Here is a 25,375-nt window from a genome sequence, read left to right on the forward strand (position 1 = left end):
CAGTATTCTTTCCTGGGAAATCCCATGGACAGAGGAGCCTGGCATGCTACAGTCCGTGGGGTTGCAAAGAATTGGATGCAACTGACTGACTAACACACACCCACACATACAAGAGTAGCAGCACAGTTAATAGTAGCAATGGTAGTAGTAATAACCACTGGTAGTAATAGTAGTGGTAATGTTAATGGTAGTACTGGTAGTAGCACTGTTGAGTGGCCGCACTATTAATGGCAGTAATAGCTAACATTTACAGAGTACTTGATCCACCCAAGCCACTGTTTCAAGAGCTCCACACGTGTTATTTCAATGGTTAAAAGCAAGTTCTTGCAGTTAGATGTTTGGGTGTGAACTTCACCCTGCCAGTACTGGTGAACATGTGAAGAAATTGAAACCTCTATGCACTGTTGGTGGGAATAAAGCAGCTTCTGTGGAAATCAGTACAGGCAGACCTCATTTTATTATACTTCATTCACTACATTTTTGTGGGTTTTTTTGGGGGGGATTACTATTATTCTTTCTTTTTACAAATTGAAGGTTTGTGGCAACACTGCATTGTCAGGTGATGGTAGCATTCTTTAGTTATAAAGTATTTCTTAATTAAGATATATATATATATTTTAGACATAATACTATTGCATGCTTAATGGACTCATCAAGAAAAAAAGGGAGAGAGCTTAAATCAATAAAATCAGAAATGAGAAAGGAGAAGTTACAACCAATACCAGAAACACAAAAAATCATAAGTGACTACTACGAAAAACTCTATGCCAATAAAATGGACAACCTAGAAGAAAGGAACAAATTCTTAGAAACATACAACTTTCCAAGACTGAACCAGAAAGACGTAGAAAACATAAACAGACCTATTCTGAGTAATGAAATTGAATCAGTAATTTAAAGACTTCCGGAGGCAGGGCTAAGATGGCGGAGGAATAGGACGGGGAGACCACTCTCTCCTCCACAAATTTATCGAAAGAACATCTGAACGCTGACCAAACTTCACAAAACTACTTCTGAAGGCTGGCTGAGGACGTCAGGCTTCCACAAAAACTGCGCATTATCTTCAAAAGAGGTAGGAGAAATTATAAAAGATAAAAAGAGAGACAAAAGAGTTAGGGACGGAGACCCGTCCCAGGGAGGGAGTCGTAAAAGTGGAGGAATTTCCAAGCACCAGGAAATCCTCTCACCGGCGGGTGTGGGGGAGGATTTTTTATCTCGGAGGGCAACGTAACTGGGAGGGAAAAATAAATAAAATCCACAGATTACGTGCCTAAAGCAACTCCCAGCAAAGAACCCCAGACGCTCGCATCATCCGCCACCAGCAAGTGGGGGCTGAACGGAGAGGAGCGGGCGGCATTGCCTAGGGTAAGGACCGGGCCCGAGTGCCCCGAGGGCAATCTGAGGGAGCTAACGTGAGATAGTAACCTAAACTGTGGGACAGCGAGAGAGAGAGAACTATCCCGCGAAAAGCCCAACTCTAAGGCACTGCCGGCCCGCTCACAGAACAAAGGACTGAGCGATACCAGAGGAGAGCTAGCCGGCTGCGGACCGCCCCATCCCCCGCCGGACACAGCGGGCAGGCGGGGCCCGCCAGAGCCGGAAAGGGGCAAACTCGGCTCCAGAGAGGGCACCCCCTACCAAACTGCAAACAGGCTCCCAGTTTCTAAGCAAAGACTGCCTGAGATCCCGGAGGGTCGACAGCCGCCGGGAGGGTCGCAGCCAGAGACCAGCTCCCCAGAACCGACACAAAGCACACCGGAGCCGGGCGCTCCCGTAAACCGAGGCGGGGACCAGGGAGGTGATAAGCCGCACCACCCCAACAGGGGAGAGCGCCCTCGCCAAACTCCTGGCCGCCTGGGCAGCTCCGACCGGGAACGGCACAAGCCGCGGGCGAAACCGAGTCTGCGCCTTTGTGGAGTAACCGGGAGCCTGAACCTGAGCGGCTTAGACCTGGGAAGTGCACGCAGCTCAGGGCCCGCTCCCCGGCCGAGTAACCTGAAGCCTGAGCAGGGTAGACGGGGAAAGCACACACGCCGTGAGCGGGGGCGAACCCAGTGCGGCCGAGACACTGCGAGCTTACCACACACACGCCAGAATTGCAGTGTTCCTTCCTCCCCACAGCAGGATTGAACAAGCGAACCTAAAGAGATCACCTCCACCGCTTTGTTGCAGGGCGGAAATTAGATACTGAAGAGATCTCCAAACAGAAGCCAAATAAACAGAGGGAAGCGCTTTGGAAGGGACAGGCCAACAGATTAAGATCCCTGTAGTTAATACCGACTGCATTAAAAAGGACCTATAGATCTTGAAAAGTATAAGCAGGAATAAGGATCTATCTAAAACTGAGCAGAGCCCACACTGCTCACAACAGCTCCAGAGAAAGTCCGGGATATATATATTTTTTTATTATTATTATTTTTTTATTTTTTTTAATTATTTTTTTTAAATTTTTTTTTAATTAAAAAAATTTTTTTTTTCTCTTCTTTCCTTTTTCTTCAAGTCCTCTATTACACCTTTAACTTTCATTTTCATAACCCACTATAAACTTGCAAAAAAAAAACAAAACCCTATTTTTGAAGCAAACTACATACATATATCTTATACCTTTTGTGTTTTCTTTTTTTTAATGTTTTTTTCCTGTTCTACATTTTTTTACTGTTTCTTTTTTTACTGTTTTACTGTTTTTTTGTCTTTTTACACTGTTTCCTTTTTTCTTTTTTTTTTTTTTAGATTGTAAGTTTTATAAGAGTCTAACCTCTACTCTAGATTTTTAATCTTTGTTTTACATATTTGATATCAACTTTGTACATTTAAGAACCCATTCTTTAGGACCCATTTTTACTCAGGAGTGTGATCACTGGCCTGATCACTCTCTCCCCCTATTGATGCTCTTTCTTCTCCCTCAGGGAACCTCTATCTCCCACCCTCCTCCTTCTCTTCTCAACCCAATTCTGTGAATCTCTGAGGGTGTTCTGGGTACCGGAGAACACTTCAGGAACAGGATACTGCCCAGTTCTCTCTCTCCCCTCTTAATTCCTCCCTTTCTACTCATGCTCACCTCTGTTACCTTCCTCCCCCCTCTCTATGTATCTCTGTGAATCACTCTGAGGGTTCCAAACTGTGGAAAGCACAGAGGGAAGTGCTTACTGGCTAGATTGCTCTCTCCACATTTGAATTCCCCTCTTCCCCTCCTGGTCACCTCAACCCACCCCCCCACCTCATCTCTCCATGTAACTCAGTGAACCTTTCTGGGTATCCCTCACTGTGGAGAATCTTTTCACCATTAACCTAAAAGTTTTATTATTGAGGCTGTATGGAAGGAGAAGTCTTGAGGCTACTGCAAGAATAAGACTGAAAGCCAGGGGAAACATTAATTAATAAGAGACCATCCAATAGCCTCCATAAATTCACTGAAACCAAGCTCCACCCAAGAGACAATAAGTTCCAGAGCAAGACATACCACGCAAATTCTCCAGCAACGCAGGAACATAGACCTGAGCATCAATATACAGGCTGCCCAGAGGCACACCAAATACATAGACATCTCAAAAATTAATACTGGTCACTCCATTACACTCTAGAGAGCAGAAATCCAGCTCCACCCACCAGAACACCGACACAAGCTCCCCCAACCAGGAAACCTTGACAAGCCACCTGTCCAACCCCAACCACAGTGAGGAACCTCCACAACAAAGAGGAACTTCATACTACCAGAATACAGAAGGGCCACGCCTAACACAGCAATCTAAACAAGATGAAAAGGCAGAGAAATACTCAGCAAGTAAAGGAAAATGAGAAATGCCCACAAAGCCAAACAAAAGAGGAGGAGATAGGGAATCTATCTGAAAAAGAATTTAGAATAAGGATAATAAAAATGATCCAAAATCTTGAAAGCAAAATGGAGTTACAGATAAATAGCCTGGAGACAAAGATTGAGAAGATGCAAGAAATGTTTATCAAGGACTTAGAAGAAATAAAAAGGAATCAATATAGAATGAATAATGAAATAAAGGAGATAAAAGACACTCTGGAGGGAACCAACAGTAGAATAACGGAGGCAGAAGATAGGATAAGTGAGGTAGAAGATAGAATGATGGAAATAAACGAAGCAGAGAGGAAAAAAGAAAAAAGAATCAAAAGAAATGAGGAAAACCTCCGGGACCTCTGGGACAATATGAAACGCCCCAACATTCGAATCATAGGAGTCCCAGAAGAAGAAGATAAAAGGAAAGGCCATGAAAAAATACTCGAGGAGATAATAGTTGAGAATTTCCCTAAATTGAGGAAAGAAATAGTCACAGAAGTCCAAGAAACCCAGAGAGTTCCAAACAGGATAAACCCAAGGCGAAACACCCCAAGACACATATTAATCAAATTAACAAAGATCAAACACAAAGAACAAATATTAAAAGCAGCAAGGGAAAAACAACAAATAACACACAAGGGGATCCCCATAAGGATAACAGCTGATCTTTCAATAGAAACCCTTCAGGCTAGAAGGGAATGGCAGGACATACTTAAAGTAATGAAAGAGAATAATCTACAACCCAGATTACTGTACCCAGCAAGGATCTCATTCAGATATGAAGGAGAATTCAAAAGCTTTACAGACAAGCAAGAGCTGAGGGAATTCAGCACCACCAAACCAGCTCTCCAACAAATGCTAAAGGATCTTCTCTAAACAGGAAACACAGAAAGATGTTTCAGCACGAACTCAAAACAACAAAGTAAATGGCAACGGGATCATACTTATCAATAATTACCTTAAATGTAAATGGGTTGAATGCCCCAACCAAAAGACAAAGGGTTGCTGAATGGATACAAAAACAAGACCCCTATATATGCTGTCTACAAGAGACCCACCTCAAAACTAGGGACACACACAGGCTGAAAGTGAAAGGATGGAAAAACATATTCCATGCAAACGGAGACCAAAAGAAAGCAGGAGTCGCAATACTCATTTCAGATAAAATAGACTTTAAAATAAAGGATGTGAAAAGGGACAAAGAAGGACACTACATAAAGATCAAAGGATCAATTCAAGAAGAAGACGTAACAATCATAAATATATATGCACCCAACATAGGAGCACCACAATATATAAGGCAAATACTAACAAGTATGAAAGGGGAAATTAACAATAACACAATAATAGTGGGAGACTTTAATACTCCACTCATGCATATGGATAGATCAACTAAACAGAAAATTAACAAGGAAACACAAACTTTAAATGATACAATAGACAAATTAGATTTAATTGATATTTACAGGAGTTTCCACCCCAAAACAATCAATTTTACCTTTTTCTCAAGTGCACATGGAACTTTCTCCAGGATAGATCACATCCTGGGCCATAAATCTAGCCTTGGTAAATTCACAAAAATTGAAATCATCCCAGCCATCTTCTCTGACCACAATGCAGTAAGATTAGACCTCAATTACAGGAAAAAAACTATTAAAAGTTCCAACATATGGAGGCTAAACAACACGCTTCTGAATAACCAACAAATCACAGAAGAAATCAAAAAAGAAATAAAATTATGCATAGAAACGAATGAAAATGAAAACACAACAACCCAAAACCTATGGGACACTGTAAAAGCAATACTAAGGGGAAGGTTCATAGCAATACAGGCGTACCTCAAGAAACAAGAAAAAAATCAAATAAATCAACTAACTCTACACCTAAAGCAACTAGAGGAGGAAGAAATGAAAAACCCCAGGGTCAGTAGAAGGAAAGAAATCTTAAAAATTAGGGCAGAAATAAATGCAAAAGAAACAAAAGAGACCATAGCAAAAATCAACAAAACTAAAAGCTGGTTTTTCGAGAAGATAAACAAAATTGATAAGCCATTAGCCAGACTCATCAAGAAACAAAGGGAGAAGAATCAGATCAACAAAATTAGAAATGAAAATGGAGAGATCACAACAGACTCCACAGAAATACAAAGGATCATAAGAGACTACTACCAACAGCTATATGCCAATAAAATGGACAACTTGGAAGAAATGGACAAATTCTTAGAAAAGTATAACTTTCCAAAACTGAACCATGAAGAAATAGAAGATCTTAACAGACCCATCACAAGCACGGAAATCGAAACTGTAATCAGAAATCTTCCAGCAAACAAAAGCCCAGGACCAGACGGCTTCACAGCGGAATTCTACCAAAAATTTAGAGAAGAGCTAACACCTATCCTACTCAAACTCTTCCAGAAAATTGCAGAAGATGGTAAACTTGCAAACTCATTCTATGAGGCCACCATCACCCTAATTCCAAAACCAGACAAAGATGTCACAAAAAAGGAAAACTACAGGCCAATATCACTGATGAACATAGATGCAAAAATCCTTAATAAAATTCTAACAAACAGAATCCAACATCATATTAAAAAGATCATACATCATGACCAAGTGGGATTTATCCCAGGAATGCAAGGTTTTTTTAACATCCGCAAATCAATCAATGTAATACACCACATTAACAAATTGAAAGGAAAAAACCATATGGTTATCTCAATAGATGCAGAAAAAGCCTTTGACAAAATTCAGCATCCATTTCTGATTAAAACCCTCCAGAAAGCAGGAATAGAAGGAACATATCTCAACATAATAAAAGCTATATATGACAAACCCACAGCAAACATTATCCTCAATGGTGAAAAATTGAAAGCATTTCCCCTAAAGTCAGGAACAAGGCAAGGATGCCCACTTTCACCACTACTATTCAACATAGTTTTGGAAGTTTTGGCCACAGCAATCAGAGCTGAAAAAGAAATAAAAGGAATACAGATAGGAAAAGAAGAAGTAAAACTCTCACTGTTTGCAGATGACATGATCCTCTACATAGAAAACCCTAAAGACTCTACTAGAAAATTACTAGAGTTGATCAATGAATATAGTAAAGTTGCAGGATATAAAATTAACACACAGAAATCCCTTGCATTCCTATACTCCAATAATGAGAAAACAGAAAGAGAAATTAAGGAAACAATACCATTCACCATTGCATCAAAAAGAATAAAATACTTAGGAATATATCTACCTAAAGAAACAAAAGACTTATATATAGAAAACTATAAAACACTGATGAAAGAAATCAAAGAGGACACAAACAGATGGAGAAATATACCGTGTTCATGGATTGGAAGAATTAATATAGTGAAAATGAGTATTCTACCCAAAGCAATCTACAGATTCAATGCAATCCCTATCAAGCTACCAATGGTATTTTTCACAGAACTAGAACAAATCATCTCACAATTTGTATGGAAATATAAGAAACCTCGAATAGCCAAAGCAATCTTGAGGAAGAAGAATGGAACTGGAGGAATCAACCTGCCTGACTTCAGGCTCTACTACAAAGCCACAGTCATCAAGACAGTATGGTACTGGCACAAAGATAGAAATATAGATCAATGGAACAAAATAGAAAGCCCAGAGATAAACCCACGCACATATGGACACCTTATCTTCGACAAAGGAGGCAAGAATATACAATGGAGAAAAGACAATCTCTTTAACAAGTGGTGCTGGGAAAACTGGTCAACCACTTGTAAAAGAATGAAACTAGAACACTTCCTAACACCGTACACAAAAATAAACTCAAAATGGATTAAAGATCTAAACGTAAGACCAGAAACAATAAAACTCCTAGAGGAAAACATAGGCAAAACACTCTCCGACATAAATCACAGCAGGATCCTCCATGACCCACCTCCCAGAATATTGGAAATAAAAGCAAAAATAAACAAATGGGACCTAATTAAAATTAAAAGCTTTTGCACAACAAAGGAAACTATAAACAAGGTGAAAAGACAGCCTTCAGAATGGGAGAAAATAATAGCAAATGAAGCAACAGACAAACAATTAATATCAAAAATATACAAGCAACTTCTGCAGCTGAATTCCCGAAAAATAAACGACCCAATCAAAAAATGGGCCAAAGAACTAAACAGACATTTCTCCAAAGAAGACATACAGATGGCTAACAAACACATGAAAAGATGCTCAACATCACTCATTATTAGAGAAATGCAAATCAAAACCACAATGAGGTATCATTTCACACCAGTCAGAATGGCTGCTATCCAAAAGTCTACAAGCAATAAATGCTGGAGAGGGTGTGGAGAAAAGGGAACCCTCTTACACTGTTGGTGGGAATGCAAACTAGTACAGCCACTATGGAGAACAGTGTGGAGATTCCTTAAAAAACTGGGAATAGAACTGCCATATGACCCAGCAATCCCACTGCTGGGCATATACACCGAGGAAACCAGAATTGAAAGAGACACGTGTACCCCAATGTTCATCGCAGCACTGTTTACAATAGCCAGGACATGGAAGCAACCTAGATGTCCATCAGCAGACGAATGGATAAGGAAGCTGTGGTACATATACACAATGGAATATTACTCAGCCATTAAAAAAAATACATTTGAATCGGTTCTACTGAGATGGATGAAACTGGAGCCCATTATACAGAGTGAAGTAAGCCAGAAAGAAAAACAACAATACAGTATACTAATGCATATATATGGAATTTGAAAGATGGTAACGATAACCCTATATGCGAGACAGAATAAGAGACACAGATGCATGGAACAATTTTATGGACTCTGAGGGAGAAGGTGAGGGTGGGACGTTCTGGGAGAATAGCATTGAAACATGTATATTATCATATGTGAAACAGAACACCATTCCATGTTCGATGCATGTGACAAGGGCTCAGGGCCAGGGCAATGGGAGGATCCAGAAGGATGGGATGGGGAGGGAGGTGGGTGGGGGGTCCAGGAAGGGGAACACATGTAAACCCATGGCTGATTCATGTCAATGTATGGCAAAAACTATTACAATATTGTAAAGTAATTAGCCCCCAACTAAAATAAATAAATTTATAAAAAAAAAAAAAAAAAAACTTCCAACAAACAAAAGTTCAGGACTGGATGGCTCCATAGGTGAATTCTACCAAACCCAAGAATCAAACCAGCATTTCTTATGTCTGCTGTATTGGTAGGGGAGTTCTTTACCACTATGCCATAATTGAAAAAAAACAGGGAGGAAAAAAAACCCTTCAGTTTCAGTTTCCTTACTTCTAAAATGGGGGGAAAACCTCTTGTACTTCTGAGGCTGTCAGGGTTGAGTGTGTGAACAGAGCTGTCCCCTGAGAGAAGTGGCCAGTCCAGAGTGGTGGCCAGTGATTCTGGCAGCTACCAGTGTTCAGTAGCTGGCAGCTACGTCAGTGTCATTCTGCTGGGCCTTTCCTGTGTGGCCCTGGGCACACCCCTGCACCTCTCTCGGCCGCAGAAAAGAAGGACTGGCACCATTGCCAAGTCCCCTCTCATTCCCCAACTGTGATGCTCCATGCCGGCTGCCTGCTGGAATCTCCTTTCCTGGAATGGACATCTCCAGGGTGGACCTGAAATGTCTATTCTGCCAGCACTGAGGGCTGAGCCCACTGCTAGGATAGTCCATGCTGGGGTGATCTGTGGGGTGATCCAGGGCAAGTGACTCATGCCCCATCATCCAGAAAACTTGTCTCCAATGGGTTTAAGACAGAAGGTCCTGGCGTGTGCCTACGTATGCCTGACTGTGGGTCTGCACATGCAAGTAAATGCTTGTATCCACCTGGGGTCGGCTGGAGGTGGGAATGTGCAGGAGAGGGAGTGCTGTGCTCTGATGAGTGTCACGCGCCTTGGGGACAGGGGCAGTAGATCTCTTCACCACATTTGTAGATGGCTGCATCCCTTTGGCCTTGGCTGCCCACCAGGGAGCCTTATAAGAATCCAGAGCCTGAGGTTTGAGTCCCACTCCTGAGGCTCTGATTTCACTGATCTGTGGTGGCCTGAGCACCAGGATTTTTCAAAGCTCCCCTGGGGGTTTCCACTGTGCCCCCAGGGCTGAGGAGGGGAGGCCCGGCCCAGACCTGCCAGGGCTGGGCCCAGTCCAAGGGCTGAGGAAGTCTGTGTGATGTGTGAGGGAGGCTACCTGTAAGCTGTTTATTGCCTGCTTGAATTACTGGGTAAATATTGACCCGAGGCTCTGGTGGCCCGGGAGCTACCTGTTGTTTCCACGGGCACATTTCTGGCAAAGTGGGGGCTCTGCCAGGCAAGAGATGGGTGACACAGAGGCAAAAGGTCCCCCTGAGGGACACGGTGCCAGGCCTTGAGCAGAGACCAGGCTTGGTGGGCAGCCAGGCAGATGTGCGGGAGAAGGCAAGGAGTGCCGCTTCTGAACTCGCTTCTGGGAGCTGTGAGAACATGGGCAAGTGTTTTGAGCTCTCTGGACTTCCGTCTCCTAGTCTCTACAACAAGGATGAGAGCAGCTGCTTGCATCCTCTTGTGAGGAGGAAATGGCACCGCACATAACATACCCATCCCTCAGCAGTGGCTCAATATATGACATGTCTTGTTTTCTGGACTGGAGAGCCTGTTGGCTGCCTGGTCCATGGGACATCACTACAGTTCTCCTGCTGCTAAGTCAGCATCTCTGAACCAGTGGGACCCTGACCGCTCCCAGGGAAATGTTGGAGGAGACAGCTCAGTCCCTTCCCACTGGGGGCTGATGCCCTCCCAGCCCCCAGGTTCTGACCTCCCAGGACCTTAAAATGGGACTGTATTTCAAGATCTTTAAAGAAGCATTAAATAAAAATAAGGTAATTGTGGTGGGCCCTAATCTAGTGTGTTGTTATCATTGTTCAGTCACTCAGTTGTGTCTGATTTTTGTGACCCCATGGACTGCAGCACACCAGGCTTCCCTGTCCTTCACCATCTCCTGGAGTTTGCTCAAACTCATGTCCATTGACTCGGTGATGCCATCCAACCATCTCATCCTCTGTCATCCCCTTCTCCTCCTGCCTTCAACCTTTCCCAGCATCAGGGTCTTTTCCAATGAATTGGCTTTTCACATCAAGTGGCCAAAGTATTGGAGTTCCAACTTCAGCATCAGTCCTTCCAATGAATATTCAGGGTTGATCTCCTTTAGGATTGACTGGTTTGATCTCCTTGTGGTCCAAGGGAATCTCAAGAGTCTTCTCCCACACCATGGTTCGAAAGCATCAATTCTTTGGTGCTCAGACTTCTTTATGGTCCAACTCTCACATCCATCCACGACTACTGTAAAAACCTCAGCTTTGACTGTTCAGACCTTTGTTGGCAAAGTGATGTCTCTACTTTTTACTATGCTGTCTAGCTTGGTCATAGATTTTCTTCCAAGGAACAGGCATCTTTTAAATTAATTTAATAAATTAATCTTTTAATGAAGTAATTGGGGTGGACCCTAATCCAGTATGACTGGTGTCCTAAGAAGAATGGATGAGGACACAAACATATGCAGAGGGATGAACACATGAGGACACAGGAAGGAGACAGCCCTGGACACGCTGGGGAGAGAAGCCTCAGGAGAAAATAACCCTGCTGACACCTCCAGAGCTGTAGGAGGATGCATTTCTGCCTTTGAAGCCCCCGGTCTGTGGGGCTTTGCTACTGCAGCCCTAGCAGACATGCAAGTCCCCACTCCAGATCCCACTCCATGTCAACTGCATTGGCATGGTCCCTTCTCCTGCAACTTCTAAATCTTGACCTCTGCACCGCCCCCCCCCCCGACAGAATCAGTCGCTAAGTTCTAAAATATCCCAGATTTCCCCTTCACTGTCATAACCCCTCAGCCAGCTTCACCCTCTGCTTCCTTACTACTGCATCCTCTCTCACTGGCTGCCTGCTCCAGGCCATCCTCCACACACAGTTAATTTTCCAAGTTCAAGTGTGATCATGTGACTGGGTTCCTCCCCATCTGCCCAGCCCCTCTTGTCTCCTTCACGACAGGCTGTGCTCTAGCTGCACAGACACTTCACAGTTTCTGGAATGTGCAATATTGCTCGTATACCCCCAGGTCTCCAAGCCTCTGACCCACTGCCTGAGTCCTCTTCCTCTCTTCCCTGCTACCAAACTCCTATTCATCTGTCACAGCCCTTTTCTAATGGTCCTTCCTTGGAAGCCCTCTTGGACCTTCGGGGGGGGCAGAATCACCCTTCCCTCTTCTCTCTGCCCATGTGGACTTGTGTGTAGCCCCCATTTACAGGCAGTTTTGAGAGCTCTGTCTCCGGGTCTTTTTTCCTCACCCAGAGTGTGAGTGGATGAGATCAAGGACCAGGCCTGAGTTATCTCACATTCCAAGCATCTAGTTCAGCGTCTGGCCTGGTTGATGTCCAGTAGCTGCTTCTCAAATGCAAGGGTTAGTTGAGTAGTTTAGGCCAGGGTTTGGGGCCAGATAATTCCATTTGGGAGGTGTCTTTCACATTGTAGGACATTTAGCAGCCCCCATGGCCTCTGCCCACTGGAGGTGGTGGACCCACTGCTCTCAAGTTGTAACAACCCATTTACCTCCATGGATTCTCCAGGCCAGAATATGGAGTGGAGTGGGTTGCCATTCCCTTCTCCAGGGGATCTTCCCGAACCAGGGATTGAACCTGGGTCTCCTGCATTGCAGGCAGATTCTTCACCATTTGGCCACCAGGGAAGCCCGTTTACCTACAGTCACGTCCAATCGTCCCTGGGCCCAGAATCGCCCCAGTTGAGAACCACTGGGAGGCCTGCAATGATAGTTGAACCTCTCAAGAGCAGCATTGTTGGCACATCCAAGATTGGAATGACGCTGACCTTGATTTTCTTAGAACACAAATCAGAGAAAAACAGCAAATTTTGTAGGCTCTGTGTGTGAGAAAGTTGTACCTAGGCAGGGGCCCTTTCCTAGGAATAAAGTTGAGGAAACTCTTATTTTCTGAAATTTTGGCTGGAGTTTCCTATTGAATTGGGTACAAAACCAGTGGGAGTGGACATACATGCAGCAAGCAGAGGCTCCGATGGCAGGTGGGATGATCATTTTCAGAAATTGGATCCATGCTCATTCCACTTCCTTCCAAATTCAACCTTCTCTTTTCCTTTATGGATTTGCCCCCAAATCACTTTGGTTCTGAAGCTTCATCAGTCTCCGCAGTAAATATCAGTGCCCTCTGAGCATTCTGCATAGAGCTCATTTTATTAGATTTGTCCACTAAGTGTCTGGTCATCCCTCTGCATCCCCGTCTGCCTCTGTCCCTTGCAGGCCCATCCTGGTGATTTAAGGGAGAGCAGGTTCCCTCTCAAGATGACCCAGATTGGCTCTAGGGGCCTCTGACTCGGTGGAGAACGGGGGCCTGTTTTCTGATCTCTCTGCCCTCACTTTCCTCTTTTGTGAAAATGGGGTCAGAATACCTACCTCGCCTCTAATGTCAAGTGCCAGGCGCTCAGGAATGTCAGCTTTCACCCATCCCAGGGGCCAAGGTGCAGAGCTTGGTTACTCAGCCACACAGCAGAGGACAGTGGACAAGTTGCTCTTTCTGAATCAAAGCAAGTTCTTGGACAACAAAAACCTCTTACCTGGTACACCAGCACAGGCCCACAAAAATTCCCTTCTAATCCCATTACTGTCTATTCTTGTCCTCTTAAAAATCAAATGCCCTTGAAAAGGTAGCATAGTGGGCCTTATCAAGTAGAGTGGCAAGATAAAATACAGGACACCCAGTTAAATTTGAATTTCAGATCAACAACAAAAAGCTTTCAGCATAAGTGGGTCTGAATACTGCGCAGGACAGACATACTCAAAATTATTCGCAGTTCATCTGAAATTCAAATCTAACTGGCCATGACATATTTTAAAAAATTTTTTTTGTTTTATTTCTTGGCCACATGTGGAATCTTAGTTCCCTGACCAGGAACTGAACCCACGCCCCATGCATTGGAAGTATGGAGTCTTAACCACTGGACCACCAGGGAAGTCCCGGGATGTTCTGTGTTTGTTATGTGCTCAATCTGACTACCCTACTTAACAGCCATTTATATCTTGGGTAAATTCCTTTGCTAGGCCCTTTTCAGGGAGCTGGTTTGGACAGGAAGAGAACATGGAGCTCACGGAACTGCCTCTTGGTGGTAATCAGTGACAAAGACTGTCTGACCAAACTGTAGTCAGGCTCCTGAGCCTTCTCCCAAGCCCATCTGTGTGCTTCCTTGTAAAATCTAGTTTTAGCAAGAACCCTGCTAAGTCAGTTTAACCAAATCCCCCCAACTTTAATCTCTGATCACCTTTGATATCTGATCAGCTTCCTCATCGCACACCATACCCCAATAATGTCTGATTGTCCTGTCTCACCTTCATCAAGAATCCTGGAGCTTCCCTGGTGGTCCAGTGGTTGGGAGTCTGCCTGACAATGCAGAGGACACAGGTTCGATCCCTGGTCTGGGAAGATCCCACATGCCTCAGAGCAACAAAGCCCATACTTCTGCAACAAGAACAGCCACTGCAGTGAGAAGCCTATGCACTGCAGTAAAAGAGTAGGCTCCCCCTCCCCCCACCTCCCCACCCCACCCAAACTCCGCCACTGCAACTAGAGGAAACCTGTGCACAGCAACAAAGATCCAGTACAGCCTAAATAAATAAGTAAATGAAAATTTAAAAAGAATCCTGTTATGTCAATTTATGAAGAAACTTCCTCAGCCTTGATGTTTCCTCCTAGGAATTTTCCAGCCACTGGTCCCCACCAGGCTCCTCTGCTATAAATCCTCACTTGTCACTGATATGTTCAGAGTTGATCCCATCCCTCTCTCTCCCACTGTAAAATCCCATTGCAGTGGTCCCTACACCTGTCCTGAATGTCCTGAACAAAGTCAGCATTCCCACCTTTAACAAGAGGCTTTGATTTTTTCTTTTTTTTTCTCTTTACTTGCAGTGTGGTTGCCCTGATGGATCATTTTGTATGGATGCATTCACCACCAGCTGAGTTTTATCTGTCATGAAACAGCTTAAAAAAAGAAAGAAGCCTAGTTCCCAATAATTTTGTGGCTTTTACATGAAACATGCATGTAAAGCTTCTGTGCTGGCCCCTTTTCTCAACATTTTTGGCAAAGATGACCAAAAAATAGCTTCTGTGGAAATTATTTATTTAGTATTAATGGGGCAAAGTTAGATCTTGGCTAGACATTTCAAGTAAACAGGATCACTCCACATGAAGTTGTTTGAAACCAGAGATTTCCTGTGACCCCAAGTTTTAACAAGAGCCAGAGAAGTTATATTTATAGAAATCCCGTTAATTTTACCCCACCCCTCCCACATTTAATCCCAAATACAACAAATCCCGGAACGTCTGCAGACAGTGGCCTGTTTGATGGATGAGACCAGGAGGTGATCCCTTGATGCGGTTGTGTTGATAAATGGAGGGCTGGGTTGAGGCTGTTACAGTGGGACAGGGGGTGGATGCCAGTGGGTCGACAATATTTTCAAGAAGCTGCAAACACAACCAATTAATAAAAACATTAACTCCCAGCACAGAGCGTCATTCAGTCAAGTTTCCTGGAGGGCTTTGCAAATCGCTTCTGACCTCAGCAGCTTAAAAGAGTTCCCAGGCAGAGCTGGAAGCACTGTTGCCTTCCCATATTTCTTCTTGAGCAATCCACTGTTTCTGTATGTGTGCGTGCATGCTTAGTCACTCAGTAGTGGCTGACTCTTCGTGACCCTATGGACCGTAGCCCACCAGGCTCCTCTGTCCAAGGGAGTCTCCAGGCAAGAATACTGGAGTGGATTGCCTTGCACTCCTCCAGGGGATCTTCCCAACCCAGGGATCAAACTTGTGTCTCTTGAGTCTCCTGCATTAGCAAGCAGGTTCTTTACCACTAGCGCCACCTGGGAAGCCCCTACTGTCTCTGTATAAATCCTCAATATTTGCTCAAGGGCTTAGTGGAAGCCCCTATTGCAGGTTATCAGTTGGATAGACTGCTGCAAGATGATTATTAGAAGTTTCTCCTCCTCAAGGACCTCTCCAGTCTAGTCAGAGCTTAAGAACTAGGATAGATTTCCCAAGGAAGAGAGAAGATTCCCCGAGTCCCAACAAAGAACCATCAAAATGCTGGGGAAGGGTCATGGTGGAAGGAGCATCAGAAGACTCAGGTCTCAGCCCTGGCCATAGGTGACCGTGGGCAAGTCACCTGGGCAGCCTGACTTCTACTTTTCTCATTGGTTAAACAAAGGAAAAACATCACCTATTCTGCTGGGTTGTTCTGAGGGATTTCTAGTGAGAAAATGTGAGTGAAGTATAAATTGTTACTGTAATCAAAGACTGTGCAGGCATCTGAGCTGAGGCATGTCCTTGGACCTAGGGCAGTGAGAGGACCCACGGAGGCCAGGGGCACCTCTTGGGGTCATAACTCCAGCTTCCTGATAAGGACGTTCAGCCACACCTGAGCACAGCCTCACTGCTGACCTGCCATTTCTTCCAGGTCCCTCAGGTCACCACAGTCCTCCCTCCAGCTGGTGTTTGTCTGACTGCAAGTAGCTTTACTTTTAAATGATTGAGAAAAGAAGACACCAAATGAGAAAACACTAGAATGCTCTGTAAATAGGATTAGTATCAGTTTGTGTGACCTTTGCTTCAGATATTTTATATACCTCCACGGGTATATGTGTATTGGACTGCAGTGAAAAAGATGCTTCTCACCATGAAATGTGCTTTAAAAAAAAAAAAAAATCTAAAGTGCTGCTTTGTGTGTTGATGCTCAGTTGCTCAGTCGTGTCCGACTCTTTGCGACCCCATGGAATGTAGCCGGCCAGACTCCACTGTCCGTGGAATTTTCCAGGCAAGAACACAGTACTGCTTTAGGCAAAGACAAATATGATTTCATCACTTGGGCAGCTTTGAGTCCAAAATAAAGCCAAGGAAGTGAGTGCTGATGGAGTCACCAAGGTGACCAGTCCAGAAATACCTTCTTGAGTCACAGGATGGGTGTCATGACACCCATGTGCCTGCAGACAGGTTCGAACCCCAGCTCTCAACTTAGTAGCTCTGAGCCTTTCTAATGCCCAATGCAGTGGGCTGGCTCCCCTGAGCTTCCAGGCCTCTCCCAGTATGAATATTTTGAGGTTTGTGGCCTCTTTGGCTGTTCTCAGGGAACTGTTTGGTGAGAATCTCCTGCTCTCTGTATGCCCTCTTTTCTTTTCTTTTTGAAAATAATTAAAAAATTTTATCTATTTTTGGCTGTGCTGTTGCTGCAAGGGCTTTTCTCTAGTTATGGGGAGTGGGGGCTACTCTCTAGTTGCAGTGCCCAGGCTTCTCACCACGGTGGCTTCTCTTGTTGCAAAGCACGGGCTCTAGGGCTCGAGGGCTTCGGTAGTTGCAGCACGTGGGCTCAGTAGTTGTGGCGCACAGGCTTAGTTGCTCCGTGGCATGTGAGATCTTCCCAGATCAGGGACCAAACCTGTCCTGCATTGGTAGATGGATTCTTTATCACCAAGGGAAGAATCCACCCTCTTTCCTTAAAGATGCTTTTGTAGGGGCATGACTTTCTGTTTTGTTGCTAGCTACCAGCTGCAGAATCCACAGATCAGTTGTGCTGCTTACACCACAGCACATGGACCTCTGCCAGAGTTTGGTTGCCAGGTTCGGGTGGTCTGAAAAGCGAACAGCACCGGGAGTGGGTGAGTCAGGCATTATCGACTTCCAATTGGCTGACTCACCGGTGCCCCATTGATCGTCCGGAGGCCATTCTTAGCTATATGTTCTCAAGGGAGATTCGGTTACCCCTTGTGAGGATGTATGCACATTTTCAGTGCCACACTGCCCGAGAGGGGAGCCCAGCCCTTGGGACCTCTCTGTTGTTGTTGTTCAGTCGCTAGGTTGTATCTGACTTTTTCGACCCCGTGGACCATAGTCCGTCAGGTTCTTCTGTCCATGGGATTTTTCCAAGCAAGAATACTGGAGTGGGTTGCCATTTCCTTCTCCATCTGCCCCTTAGCAATGTAGGTACATTTGTCTCCCCTCCTGTTTCGCAGCCTGAGTAAGCCCTGAGGCCTCCCGAGATTTCTGTGAATGACCAGCCTCACTTCCTCATGGGCCATGGTCTCTGTCCTTGCATTCTGGTATGAGCTCTGTTCACCCTCCTGTCAGCTGACACCACTTGGGGCCATGAACTTACATGAGAAATCTAATCACGCTTGTATTTCATAAGGTTAGTAAATTGGCTGAGGCTCTAGGTTTCGTGGAGAGGGGTCACCACATGGACATCCTTCCACCATCTTTCTTCCCCTCCTGCCTCACTTCACATCCTTTCCCCAAACCTGTGTTCTTTGCAGCATCTGGGCCCGTGAGGTCAAACTCAGGCCCTCTGGGGAGGGTAGCCTCCAGAACTCTGCATTCCTTTCCTGGGTGCTTCCCTACCGTAAGACTGTCTTCTCCTGGGCCCCTGGGTTCTGGCGAGGAAGACTCTCCATCTCTTTGTAATTGTTTTTCTGTAGACCTTTTTTTTTACCCTCTCAGAATAATTTTAAACTTACAAAAGAGTTGCAAAAATAGTACAAACAACTCCCACATACCCAGATTTCCCAAATATTAACATCTTACAGAACTACAGTACAACGATCAAAATGAAGAAACTGACATGGATGCACTTTCTTATCTAATCTGCAGGTCTTATTCAAATTTTCCAGCTATTTCACTAACGCCCTTTTTCTGGTCCAGGATCCAATTCAACAAAGGCTCACGAGCTATATTTAGTGGCTACATGGCCTTAGTCTCCTTTCATCCAAACTCAAGGTCAGGGGTGAGCAAATATTTTCTGTAAAGGATCAGAGTAGATATTTTAGTCTTTGCAGGTCATGTGCCCTCTCTTACAATTATTTTTATTCGTTCTAAGGGAATAGCTGTCAAATCAAGTCCAATGAATTCGGTAGATGGAAATAAGTAATCCCCCCATTCACAATGCCTGCTAACCATCTGCATTTAGTCACTGTCTTTTTTTTATGTTTATTTATTTTTAATTGAAGAATAATTTCTTTACAATATTGAGTTGGTTTCTGCCATACATCAACGTGAAAAAGCCATAAGTATGCATATTTCTCCTCCCTCTTGAACCTCTCTCTGTATTTATTTTTTACGTATTTTTTATTTGTTTATTTGTCTGCACCAGGTCTTAGTTTAGGCATGTGGGATCTAGTTCCCCAACCAGGGATTGAACCCAGGCCCCCTACATTTGGAACACGAAGTCTTAGCCATTGGACCACCAGGGAAGTCCCTATTCAGTGGCTTTTAAGCAAACTGTTCCAGTGAATGATCTATCCATGGGAGATGACTGAGTTCCTGCCATCCCTGTTTCTCAGGCCAGGAGGAGCAAGCGTTTTCTGAGACTGACAGTCTCAGTTCAGTTCAGTTCAGTCGCTCATTTGAGTCCGACTCTTTGCGACCCCATGGACTGCAGCACACCGGGCTTCCCTGTCTATCACCAACTCCTGGAGCTTGCTCAAACTCATGTCCATCAAGTCGGTGATGCCATCCAACCATCTCTTCCTCTGTCATCCCCTTCTCCTCCTGCCTTCAGTCTTTCCCAGCATCAGGGTCTTTTCCAATAAGTCAGTTCTTCGCATCAGGTGGCCAAAGTATCACAGCCTAGGCAGGCGCTGTCGAGCAGGTGCTGAGTCTAGACTGTCTGTTCTCCCCGTCATTTAGACACAGGCTCTGTCCCCAAGTGTCCCACTCCCCTCTACATGCCCCACCATCAGAATGCCTGGGGAGCAAGCTGTTCTTCAAGTTTTGCCCGCACACTCTGTCTCTAAGTTGTGCCTGACTCTTTGTGACCCCATGGACTGTAGCCCACCAGACTCCTCTGTCCATGGAATTCTCTAGGCAAGAATACTGGAATGTGCTGCCTTTCCCTTCTCCAGGGGATCTTCCCAACCCAGGGATTGAACCGGGGTCTCCTGAGTCTCCTGTAAAGGCAGTTGGATTTTTTACCACTGAGCCACCTGGGAAGCCCGGTCTCCAATTTTCCTCTTCCTCAAAGTGAGACCTTTGAAATCCCAGACAGGCGGAGTCAGCTGAGGATGGTGGGAGAGGGCAATGGGAGTAGAGGGGAGGGCTGGAGGGGCAGCCCTGCGTCTCCCTGGCAATCAAAGCCGTCATTGTTCTCAAAGAGTTAACCGCATACCAGGCTTGCAATTAGCAAGGAATAATGGGGTGTGATGGGTGTCGAACAACGGCTGGAACTGATTTTCAGTCCTAGAGTGAGAAACTGCCCCGCTGATTCCCCTTCCTTACTTCCTGGTAACTGGCAGGCAGCGGGCTCAGTGGAGCAGAAATCCTTGGGATGGGGGAGGGGACGGCAGGGGAGCAATCTGTCTTTGAATAATTTAAACAATGCAGCCCAGCCAAGCTAAATGGAGCTTATCAAATGTTACACCTCTTAAAGCTGCAATCAGAGGCGGCAGTATATTAACTGTAAAGCCCTCCTTCTGTGCAGAGGGAAATTGAGGAACGGTGAGCTTGCTACTCACTGGAAAGAAAGGGGAGTTTGAGGCCCAGAAGGAGAGAGAATTGAGTCCATTTTGAAGGTCAGATCAATAGCTCAAAGCGATTATCTGAGGACTGGACAGGACAGCATTTACTGGGCACCTACTGTATGCAAGGGTGGCAGGCTCTTATATTCAGGATATTTTCTTTAAACTTCGTTCTGGTTCTAAAAGTCACATTCTCTTATTCATTGTTGTTGTTCAGTCACTCAGTTGTATATGGCTCTTTGCAACCCCATGGACTGCAGCAAACCAGGCTTCCGTGTTCTTCACTGTCTCCTGGTGCTTGGTATAACTCATGGCCATTGAGTCAATGATGCCATCCAACCATCTCATCCTCTCTCCCCACCTTCACCTCCTGCCCTCAATCTTTCCCAACTTCAGGGTCTTTTCCAATGAGCTGGCTCTTCACATCAGGTGGCCAGAGTGTTGGAGCTTCAGCTTCAGTATCAGTCCTTTCAATGAATATTCAGGGTTGATTTCTGTTAGGATTGACTGGTTTGATTTCTTTGCTGTCCAAGGGACTCTCAAGAGTCTTCTCCAGCACCACAATTCAAAAGCATCAATTCTTGGGTGCTCAGCCTTCTTTATGGTCCAACTCACATATCCATACATGACTACTGGAAAACCCATGGCCTTGACTACACAGACCTTTGTCAGCAAAGTGATGTCTTTGCTTTTTAATATGCTGTCTAGGTTTGTCATAGCTTTTCTTCCAAGGAGCAAGCATCTTTTAATTTCACGGCTGCAGTCACTGTCTGCAGTGATTTTGGAGCCCAAGAAAATAAAATCTGTCACGGTTTCCACTTTATTCCCACCTATTTGCCATGAAGTGATGGGACCAGATGCCACGATCTTAGTTTTCTTAATGTTGAGTTTTAAGCCAGGTTTTTCACTCTCCTCTTTCACCTTCATCAAGAGGCTCTTTAGTTCCTCCTGGCTTTCTGCTGTTAGAGTGGCATCATCTGACTATCTGAGGTTGTTGGTACTTCTCCAGGCAATCTTGATTCCAGCTTGTAATTTATCCAGCCCTACTGTGCAGAAGGAGGGCTAGACTTTAGTTTTGTGAGATTGGGAGTCTGTTTTTCTGTACATCTGTAACTGTGACTGTGGCAGCCATCTTTCCCACCTCATCCTTCTTTGTGATATTAGAGCCCAGAAAGGTGCTTTGCTGAGAAAGAAGAGTGAACGAGACTCATTCAGAATAACTTAGTGGTGAGATGGAGAAAGCACCAGGGCCTTTCTGAAGCTTGGCTATGTTTTTTCTGCATTTCTGCCCTAAGATCTTAGGAGAGACTCTGTGCCCTTATCATAAATTCTACAATGGCTTAAGTTAACTTTAGCTATCCTTGTAACGTGCAACCTAAAGTCACAACTTTCTTAGAAGTCAAGCTAGGATACAGGTGAAAGTCCAGGAAGATGCATCACACCATTACCTAGAGAAGACGTGTTAAACATGGAGTTGCAAATCCAGAAAGGACAGCTTTCCGATGCATCAGTTGCTTGCAGGATGGATATAAAAGCTCATTCAGTAGAATGAGATAGATGGCTTCCTATCTTCCCGCACTCTTTATTCTAAGAATAACACGGATAATACACACATATGCTCTTTGCAAGAAAAATGCACTCCAGTCCATACACACAAGTGACCTTTGAAATGTGTCTCTTAGTGGTTCTTTTGGATGTCGACTAAATACACCTATAAGGACTTAAGTAGTTATTAATAATTTTTGATAATGATTAAGAACTTTTCTTCATGCTTTTCCTGGTTTCCTTTGCACCCAAGAATTGTTGAGTTTTTGAGATGCAGACAAATAAACAAAATATATATTTTAACAGCTTTGATTTACCCTGGGAATAAACTCATTCAGACTATTCTATTATAGTCACCTTCAGTTATGTGGCAAGAATACACAGAAGAACTGTACAAAAAAGATCTTCATGACCCAGATAATCATGATGGTGTGATCACTCACCTAGAGCCAGACATCCTGGAATGTGAAGTCAAGTGGGCCTTAGAAAGCATCACTACGAACAAAGCTAGTGGAGGTGATGGAATTCCAGTTGAGCTATTTCAAATCCTCAAAGGTGATGCTGTGAAAGTGCTGCACTCAATATGCCAACAAATTTGGAAAACTCAGCAGTGGCCACAAGACTGGAAAAGGTCAGTTTTCGTTCCAATCCCAAAGAAAGGCAATGCCAAAGAATGCTCAGACTACCGCACAATTGTACTCATCTCACATGCTAGTAAAGTAATGCTCAAAATTCTCCAAGTCAGGCTTCAGCAATACGTGAACCGTGAACTTCCAGATGTTCAAGCTGGTTTTAGAAAAGGCAGAGGAACCAGAGACCAAATTGCCAATATCCACTGGATCATCAAAAAAGCAAGAGAGTTCCAGAAAAACATCTATTTCTGCTTTATTGACTATGCCAAAGCCTTTGACTGTGTGGATCATAATAAACTGTGGAAAATTCTTCAAGAGATGGGAATACCAGACCATCTGACTTGTCTCTTGAGAAACCTGTATGCAGGTCAGGAAGCAACAGTTAGAACTGGACATGGAACAACAGACTGGTTCCAAATAGGAAAAGGAGCACGTCAAGGCTGTATATTGTCACCCTGCTTATTTAACTTATATGCAGAGTACATCATGAGAAACGCTGGGCTAGAAGAAACACAAGCTGGAATCAAGATTGCCGGGAGAAATATCAATAACCTCAGATATGCGGATGACACCACCCTTATGGCAGAAAGTGAAGAAGAACTAAAGAGCCTCTTGATGAAGGTGAAAGAGGAGAGTGAAAAAGTTGGCTTAAAGCTCAATGTTCAGAAAACTAACATCATGGCATCTGGTCCCATCACTTCATGGGAAATAGATGGGGAAACAGTGGAAACAGTGTCAGACTTTATTTTTTTGGGCTCCAGAATCACTGCTGATGGTGACCGCAGCCATGAAATTAAAAGACCCTTACTCCTTGGAAGGAAGGTTATGGCCAACCTAGATAGCATATTTAAAAGCAGAGACATTACTTTGCCAACAAAAGTCCGTCTAGTCAAGGCTATGGTTTTTCCAGTGGTCATGTATGGATATGAGAGTTGGACGGTGAAGAAAGCTGAGTGCCGAAGAATTGATGCTTTTGAACTGTGGTGTTGGAGAAGACTCTTGAGAGTCCCTTGGACTGCAAGGAGATCCAATCAATCCATCCTAAAAGAGATCAATCCTGGGTGTTCATTGGAAGGTCTGATGTTGAAGCTGAAACTCCAATACTTTGGCCACCTCATGTGAAGGGCTGACTCATTGGAAAAGACCCTAATGCTGGGTAGGACTGGGGGCGGGAGGAGAAGGGGACGACAGAGGATGAGATGGTTGGATGGCATCACCGACTCGATGGACATGGGTTTGGGTGGACTCCGGGAGTTGGTGATGGACAGGGAGGCCTGGCGTGCTGCAATTCATGGGATCGCAAAGGGTCGGACATGACTGAGCGACTGAACTGCACTGCACTCAGTTATGTATCATTTGTTTGTAAAACATGGGCTTCCCTGGTTGCTCAGTGGTAAAGAATCTGCTTGCCAGTGCAGGAGACACTAGTTTGATCCCTGATCCGAGAAGATTCCACATGCCACAGGGCAACAAGGCTCGCTTGCTGCAACTACCTAAGCTTGTGCTCTAGAGCCCAGGAGCTGCAACTACCGAACTTGTGAGCCCTAAAGCCTATGCTCCACAGCAAGAGATGCCACCGCAATGAGACGCCTGTGCACCACAACTAGAGAAAAGCCCCAGCACAGCCAAAATAAAATAATTAACCCATTATAGGCAGCATTTATTTTCAGTTCTAATTCAAGATAGACTATATTGTTTATATTTTAAAACCAACATATCTTTACTTTCTGCCTTTTTCTAATTCAAAGATTTATTTTCATTTTAATAAGAGAAAGCCAGGTGTTATGTTTTGCTTTTTTAATCACTTTGCTTTTTTGACATGAAAAATAGTGGGACTATTACAAGTTTTTGTGTTTTACAAATATTCAAGAACAATTTACCTTTTATTTTTAAATTTATTTTATTTTAATTGTTTTAATAATAAATAATAATTTTATAATTTTAAAATTAGTTTTAATTATTTTAAAATTTAAATTTTATAGTTGATTTACAGTGTTGTGTTAATGTCTGCTATGCAGCACAGTGACTCAGTTATACACATATATACATTCTTTTTTATATTCTTTTCCATTATGATTTATCACAGGATATTATATATAGCTCCCTATGCTATACAGTAGGACATGGTTGTTTATTTTATTTATATAAATATATTTAAATTTTATTTCCTTTATTTATTTATAAACATTTTTATTTCATTTATTTTGATTTTACTTACTTATTTTATTTTTTATTTTTACATTTTTATTTATTTTTATTTTTGGCCACACCAGGTGGCTTGTGGAATCTTAGTTCCCCAACCAGGGATTGAACCTATGCTCAATGAAAGCCTGGAGTCATAACCACTGGATTGTCAGATAACTGCCCCCTCCTTTTTTTTGGTATCTAAGTCTCCTTGAAGGGCAAGAGGACCCAGATGAAAAGCAGTTCCAGGGAGCAGAGGCAAGTCTATCTGACTCTAAACCTGCCTACATGCCTACCGCAGGGAATCCCACCTGATTTCAGAAGATTTTCTCAGACAAAGAAGGTAAGTGCTCACGGTTGAACATGATCACCTATCCTTCGGCTTCTGTACCAGGCTTCACTCTGTCCTCCTTACCCCCCAGCCACCCCTCTTTCCAAAGCCTCCTGCAGTTTGCTAAAAGGTATGGGGTTTCCACTAGGTGCCAGGCGTGGTGAGACATGACAGGGCTATAAAATTGTCCTTTTAGCCCAGAGACCAGTGGGGAAGATGTTGCTGTAATCAGATAACCTCCATTTGGTGCAGAAAATGGTTTTCGTTTTTAGTTGTGGTAAGTTATACATAATGTAAAAGTTACATCTGAACCATTTTTAAGTGTATCGTC

General features: G+C 44.0%; 1 long non-coding RNA gene across 2 annotated transcripts in view; it reads left to right on the top strand.

Moving 5' to 3' along the window:
* Nucleotides 1–906: 906 nt before the first annotated feature.
* Nucleotides 907–25,375, top strand: part of LOC145508532 (uncharacterized) — an 82,859-nt gene continuing 58,390 nt past the window's right edge. For both annotated transcript variants that reach the window (XR_014055456.1, XR_014055457.1), the window contains exons 1-2: nucleotides 907–1,072; nucleotides 24,920–25,056. This is a non-coding gene — a long non-coding RNA (uncharacterized LOC145508532). The remainder of the gene's footprint in view (nucleotides 1,073–24,919; nucleotides 25,057–25,375) is intronic.

The sequence above is a fragment of the Giraffa tippelskirchi genome, chromosome 1, assembly GCF_054371585.1.
Source record: "Giraffa tippelskirchi isolate mGirTip1 chromosome 1, T2T-mGirTip1v1.2.pri, whole genome shotgun sequence".
NCBI classification, from domain to species: domain Eukaryota; kingdom Metazoa; phylum Chordata; class Mammalia; order Artiodactyla; family Giraffidae; genus Giraffa; species Giraffa tippelskirchi.